This window comes from Diabrotica virgifera, chromosome 3 (assembly GCF_917563875.1).
Source record: "Diabrotica virgifera virgifera chromosome 3, PGI_DIABVI_V3a".
In the NCBI taxonomy this organism is placed as follows: domain Eukaryota; kingdom Metazoa; phylum Arthropoda; class Insecta; order Coleoptera; family Chrysomelidae; genus Diabrotica; species Diabrotica virgifera.
In genome coordinates, this window is record NC_065445.1 from 162,007,296 (window position 1) to 162,015,191 (window position 7,896).

Genomic DNA, 7,896 nt, shown 5'->3' on the forward strand with positions numbered 1-7,896 from the left:
AATTCTGCCACATTATTCTACCCTTCGAACAAAAAATTTCTCTAACACCCCTGTATAAGTTAAGTCAATATTCTACCTCTTACTCAAGGGCTTGAGCCATAAATCTTACAAACATGCGTGTCGTCGGCCAGTGGGTGGATTTGGCATAGGGAAAAATAACATCTCATTTGCCGCTAATTCGTCTAACGGTGATCAACTACAAATGAAGGCTTCAGTGAGATTCAAATCACCGAATTAAATAAATAGCCAATGAACATTAATACATGGTGTATTTTTCCGCAGTGTATCGTTAAGTTGTTGTTATAGAATGAGTAGTATCTGTAGAATTTTTGTTTTAACATCTTAAACATACTACAAATTGCTTTGTAAGTATTATATCACTTTTGTTAAGGTTATTTATACTTATAGACTTCATCCTTTATTTGTAGTGAACTGATGAAGCTTTCGAAATTGTAAAGCGAAACGTTTTCAATATATCAATGAAGTAGTTGACTTCTTTATTTAATTGCCAACTAAATTGACCGATTCAACCTCTGAATTCACTAGCTGAATACCTTTAAATTTAAATTAACGGTCGCATACCTTGCAATATATATATATATATATATATATATATATATATATATATATATATATATATATATATATATATATATATATATATATATATATATATATATATGTATATATATATATATATATATATATATATATATATATACATATATATATATATATATATATATATATATATATATATATATATATATATATGTATATATATATATATATATACATACCAATCGGACAATTAGAAGCCCGGAACACTTAACAGACAACCCACAGCCCGGGTGAAATATTCATCTTATAGGAGTGTATTTTCTATTAAAATGATCAGGGTAACGAGTTTATCAAGAGCAACCTGAGAGGGGAAATAATTTCTTTCATTTATTTTTTTATATGTACTATATAGACTATTAGTAGCCCGGAGTATAATCCAGCAAATCGAAGCCCAAATGTGTAAAAAAGTATACTTAATACATTTTAGGAAGCCCTGCTGTGTTGCCAGGTTACTTTACGACCCGGGCTTTGAATTGACTGTGTGTTCTTTACATAGGATCACGCATTATATGTTTTTGTTGGTTCTTTAGTTTATAGCATGGACTCCTAATGAGTGTTGGTCAAGTCCTTTGGAAGTTGAAATTCACAACAGTTACAAGTCAAATGTGACTAAAATGGAATTAGACCATTTTGAATTTCCACTCTTCAATTATTGTTTAAGGCCATCGGTACATAATTCGCAAATATTTTACGGCTATCCGTACTTTTTCTGTCTTTACACGGCAAATTACGTGTATTAAAATTCACACTGGTATGGATATGTAAACATTACTAGAATGTCATTCTACTTGACAATGTCATGATTAACTTTAAAGCGATGGTTTTTAAATGTTCTTGGATAACTGCTATTTGTATAATTGCAAATTATTAATTCAGTTAATAAATGTGATAATTTTTTCACTAACTATGTATTCACTGATTGTAATAATTTATATGTACAACAAAAACTAATACTCAATCGAGAAAAGAGGAAAAATGTTAAAGTGATTTTTTAATAATATATTGTTACTATGGAACGCTTACAATTTTGAACATCTTCAACAACAAAATACTTGGATCACAGAATATATTATCCTGATGTATTCTCTGCTTGGACCTTCCACAAATAATACACAATAAACAACTTTTTATTAAGTTCACGTCTTAAATCAATTATTCGTCAAATACACTATCTGTATATCAATATTATTTAATCAACAACTCAAAATATTCCTGATGCCATGTCAAATATTTAAAATTGTCACTGATTGTCGCTGTCTGACTAACAATATGCTGACAATATTCTATTCGACTGAGTGCGTTGTAAGACAAAGATAGATTTGGAAAATATTACCACGGACATTGCGTTTATTTTTTTCGAATCCTGAAAAAACCAATAAATATTTTTGAAAAATTTAAACGCAGAATGAAAGACGGAATTATTGCCGAGGGCCGAAAGTCCCTTAGAATAAATAAAAAGTTTATTTTGAATGAGATATTTGAAATTAAAAATCACACTAAATTTTCTCTTAGTTTTTCACCCCTGTAACTTATTAAAATAAACATTATAGAAGTTCTCAGGGACTTTCTGCCCTCGCTAATAACGTAATCTTTCATTCTGCGTTTAAATTTTTCAAAAATACTTATTAGTTTTTTCAGGATTCGAAAAAAAATGAATTCCCATTTGAAGAGCATTGCAGCCAAAAATAATACCCATCTTCTTAATGGTCAACAAACTCACTCCCAATGTTAATTTGTATTATTTGTGATTAACTTCAATGGATTAATCTGTAAAGCCATGAGAAACAAAAAGTTTGGGAACGACTGGTAATAGGATCAAATGCATATTGAAAAGTCTGAAAATGTGATAAAATGGTTTATTAATTTAACACATCTTATTAAAAAAAAAGGTTATATTCGGTAGAACAAACATGTGTGTAAAAATAGAAATAAACTAAAGAAAAAGTAAAATATCTTATTACATAACTATTAAAGAAAAATGCATTCGGTTAAACTAATAAACATTTCTAATTTAAAATGAAAAATGGTAAAATGGGTCATTTTGCTCTAAAAGTATTATACACTTTAGTATTAGACATAAGTCTTTATTTTCAGCCAGTCTTTATTCTTTGGAAAGTCCTTATATTTAGGGATCCATTCTGCACACTCGCCTGTTTTGGACGCAATTTTCTTCTGAATATGATCCTTAAAATAATCACATACTAGTGACTTTTCTGCCTTAGACCACCGTTCACGCCCAGCGTTACTTTTCTTTTCTACAAAAAAATTGATTATAGTTCTATATGTTTTTTATAGTGTGTTCATCAACATTATTTTATTTCGAAAAATAATTCAAAAAATCTGTCGAGTTTTACTTTTATTGTAACAATCGTTTACTTATTTTATAAAACACCTTGTATATTGTGAACATATTAAATAGCACTTCCTTTGTATATTGTGCCAATGTGTGCTTTTGACCTGTGGGTGAGTTTCACCTCTTCTCGGGGGTGAAAAATATACGTAAGTCCAGAAATGGATAAACTGACTAATTATAAGTAACTTTTGTTCTATTCTATAGCATTTTTTCACGAAGGTAATACTTTTCGAGTTATGTGCGAGAAAACAATATGTTCACTGTTCAACAAAAAAAAAAAACATTTTTAGACGGTTTTTTGCAAATAACTTAAAAATGAAGTATTTTATCGAAAAAACATTCTTAGTAAAAATATAGCTTATAAATAATTGAAAAAAATGGTCTATGAAAGTATGAACTCTCTAGACTCTAGACCCAGTAGAAGCAAAGTTGTAGGTAATGAAAAATTGGTTCATATTCGTCAAATGTCAAAGCGAATATTTCAACGTGAAATAACCAAAAAATGATGCACTTCTTGGGGAAACTCCATTATAGCTTTTTAAAGTGTTTAAATAACTATATCAAAATAAATGAAGACACAAGTGCATGAAGGGTCTATGTCACACTTTTAAGTTATTGAGAAAAATGATGTTAAAATTTTTATACTAGAATTTTTTTACTATAAGATCAAAATATACTAAATTTATAGAATATGTAGTCCTAAAACTAATATATTTGTTAAAAATATTTAAAATAATAATTTATTATATATTTTTATACAGTGATGGGCGTACTTTTAACCGGCAAAATAGCGCAAAAGATGAAAAACATATTAAGTTGTGAGATAAAAAGAGACGAACACTAATGGAGGTGTTAAATTTAGCGATAGTAACTTATAGATTGACATTATATTGATTAATTATTTATATGGGAAATAAGCCACAATTAAAATGAAAAAAATTATTTTATTAACGTTTCGACGCCCAAATCGGGTGCCGTTGTCAAAATACAAAATATTACTAGAATAAACAAAAGTGTTGTTGCTAAGCAAAAAAAAAATTCTTCTAATAATTTATTTAATCTGACTCATTTATATTGGCATGTCATACATATATTATACATTTTAAAGTAGAAGAAAGACTTTAAAATGATATTGCCAATATTTATGAGTTGCGTTCCTGGGACGACTTACTGAAAGATAGTTCATTCGATTACATGAAATCAACCCTAACTCAAGAACATCCGTCACAAAAAAATTATAGCATGTGATCTGTCTTTAAAAAGACAACCAAATGCAACGACAGTAAAATTCTCGCGTTAGAGACTTCATAGTAAATCACAAGGGAAAACCAGGAAAAAACCTTGTGATACTATCCCGACATCGTAAGTATTTGGTCTTACATTTAATTTACTCTCAAAAAATAATACCAAATTCTGACTTGTAACAGGTTTAAATTATAAATATATTAATAATACTAGATATATAAGTAATATGTACTAAAATATAAAATATGTACTAGCTCGATATTATTGACTTACCAATCTTGGTATTTTATTTCTATTGACTTCCAAGTAATATAATCTCCCATATAAATAATTAATCATAAAAATGCCACAAGGAAATTATATTGATTGTTTCCCACCTTTAAACGTATCGGACGAGTTTGAGAAATGCCACTGTCACAGTTACAGTTTTAGTTGACATACTCCTCTGATACGTGTAAAGGTGGGAAACAATCAATACAATGTAAATGTATAGGTTAATATCGCTAAATATCCCAGCTCGACTAGTTTTATTTTTTTTTATCTCACAATTTAGTATTGTCCATTTTTTGCGCTATTTTGCCGGATATTAGCGCGCTCATCACTGTATATATGTACATTGTGTACATAGGTCCTTTATGCACTTACATTTAAAAATTTACTGTGTACATAGATCCTTTACACTCTAGAAAATATTAATTTTAAAACGTGTTTGACTTGTTTGAAAGATCTCTAGGTTCGAACAACGTACTTTAACATAAAAAACATATTTTGAAAAAATTGTCACATACACCCTTCATGAACTTGTGTCTTCAAATATAATTATAAAATAGAAAAATAAACCTTATTCTTATTGTATTTTTAATTTATTGCAATTTTCTGTTTGCATTATATTCATAGATAAAAATAGTAATTAATTTATTTAATTAAATTGTCAATATTAACTAATGTATTTATAGAAGACGTTTAATTATTTGTTTTGATTTTTTAAATAATTGAAATAAAAATTATATATTAACAAGATGCCTAGTTGCTACTAGCAACTACTTACTTATATAAAATCTCATTACCAGTTTACCATTTCACCGTTTATTTTTTTAATATTAACATAATAGTAAATTTAAGATTTTGTTCACAGTGAATATTTCACACGTAGTGAATTTTTGATCAATTCTAAAAAAATGTCCGTACCTCATTTTCATTATTGCCGTTTTGATTGGCATTTATTTTGGCCATCGCTACCATTCTTTGAGATCGCTTCATCTCGTTATGCCGGCACAACCTATTCATTAGAAGGTGACATTAAACAAATGATCTAAGATATTTATCGAGAAAAATGAAAACATGTTGTGTTACTACGTAACAGATTTAGGGCTTCGTAAAATGCGTACAGCATATATATGGGTCTGGGTAATATATCCGGTTTATATACCGGCTAGAACAGAGGCTTGCGCAACAAATGCATACCGAATTTTATTCGAATATTCTAATACATTATATTTACAAAAAACTTGTTATTTTCGGATCTCAAAAATGAAAAAAGAATTTGCTACAGCTACAGACAAGAAAGTTTATTTTTCGATAAACAATAACCCTTAAATAAATAAAAAAAACCGCAAATACCTTGCATAAGCCAGTGGTCCGCGCTTAGTTAATATATTTTTTATTACACTGGTTTTAAAGAACTAGAAAAAGAGATTTTAAAACTGCTTGCCTTAAAATAAAATCATTTGTTGATTCCAGAAATGCCATTAGTTTAATTGAACCAGATTGGGTGCTTGAGCCATAATAATAATTATAGTTGTAAAAACATACGTTTTATAGTTAAAAGCTAGTTTCTATTTTGTAATGAAGATGTTGATCATGCAAATCGTCCAGATTTTTAGCTTTTTAGCCGCTACATCAAAAAATAAATTAAAAAGTCAAATTTGTCAAAACTATATGACTGAAAAAAAAATAAAACGATAGTGCTTAATTTTCACTTATTTTTGAAAGAATTCAATTACAAATATTTTCAACTTATTTTCAAAAACATCGATGAAGATTCGGGTATGTTTCGGGTGTTTTCTTCAAAAGATATGTACATTTATGAAGTAAATATAAAAAATTAGCTTAACTTTTAACTTAAGTGCACTTATGTTAGCACTCCTACACATTAATCTGAAACCTCATGTTTAAGTGAGTTTATCCTCCGGTTGACCTAACTAAAATATTCTGTTTACGATCTCTAATTACATTAATCTTGATATAAAAAAAGCAAATGAAATATTTTTGAATTTTTAATATAATTTTTCTATTCTACTGTCATAAATTTGAAAGAAAACGGGGACCTTCTCCAACAAAGCTTGTCCAATTCGGATTTTACCAGCCTCTACAACACAAAATAGGACCTATATTTGTTATCCTTTTAAAAATAGTACTTGTTTGTATAAATATGTGCAAGTACTGTGATATAAATCCATGAATCGATCTTAGAAAAAGTAGTTTTAAAACCTGTGGATTTAATCTTGTCGAGTTAACCAGTCTGATTTTCACTTAAACTGTGGTAGCAAATTTTGCAATAGTTATGCAGGTATACTTAAATTAGTTGGGCTATGAGATGTAATTAATTATAAATTTCGACTGTAAAGCGGAGTCATAGGGGTGGTTTATGTGAAATTTATTGAATTTATCTATTTAAAAAATATACTCACCTCACTTCCATTTGTCCTGATTTCATCTTCATGACATTCATTTACCATTGCTACTATTCATTGCGAACGCTTCATTGGGGACGCGTAAGGCCCGCACAACGTATTCAATCAAACACAATGTATAATCACAGATTTGTTATCTTTAAGATGAAAATTTAAAACATATGATATTGCGATGTTGCCTTTTTTAGGGCTTCGTAAAATGCTTACAACATAAATCTGTATAAAAACATATACACCGACTACAACAGCGACTCCGCGGCAAAAGCTTGCACTAAATGGTGTATATATAGATATAAATTCCATCATTATGAAGCCCGAAAAATTGCAGGTTTTCTAGTATTTACTCATTATATATGCTAACTTTGGGCAACTTAAAGACGGCAAGCTATTAGTAGCCCCCCAATACATGTGTGTGTTCGACCAGCTCCTTCCCCTTCCCCCTGTAAGTCTAGTAACGACAAGAAAACCATACGAAGCCCAAAATCGGGCTTCGAAAAGGCTGGAGGGCTGTGAATAAGCCGTAGAATGTTCACATTTTGGCTTCCTATTGCTGGTTAATATGTATATATATATATATATATATATATATATATATATATATAAAGTAGTTTGGTAATATTGACTGATACTATATATAATAGTTTTGTTTTGGGGTTGCAGTCACTTATTTTTTAGGGGCGGGATAAGTAAAACTCTTTGTTATTATCGAGCTTTCGCAAAATTTAGTTGCTTTTTCAAGATAAGCTAAAATAAGTATATGATAAATACAATGAAATTAGAGATAAAGTACATTGTATATAAAAGCATAAAAAACTTACAACTTGAGGTTATTCCATAAAGTAAACATTTTTACAAAACATAATGTATATAAATTTCTATTTTATATAATCCAAATAACAATGTTTCAATTTGTAAAAAAAAATATAAGGAAAGATCTGATTTAATTTAGTTTTAAATTTGACTAATGCCAGAAAGACATTTCAA

General features: G+C 28.7%; 1 long non-coding RNA gene across 1 annotated transcript; it reads right to left on the reverse strand.

Moving 5' to 3' along the window:
* Positions 1-2,463: 2,463 nt before the first annotated feature.
* On the reverse strand, positions 2,464-7,092 carry LOC126881373 (uncharacterized). Its single transcript, XR_007696825.1, has 2 exons — positions 6,910-7,092; positions 2,464-2,876 (listed from the first exon to the last, which is right to left on the reverse strand). It is a non-coding gene; the product is annotated as an uncharacterized LOC126881373 (long non-coding RNA).
* Positions 7,093-7,896: the final 804 nt, after the last annotated feature.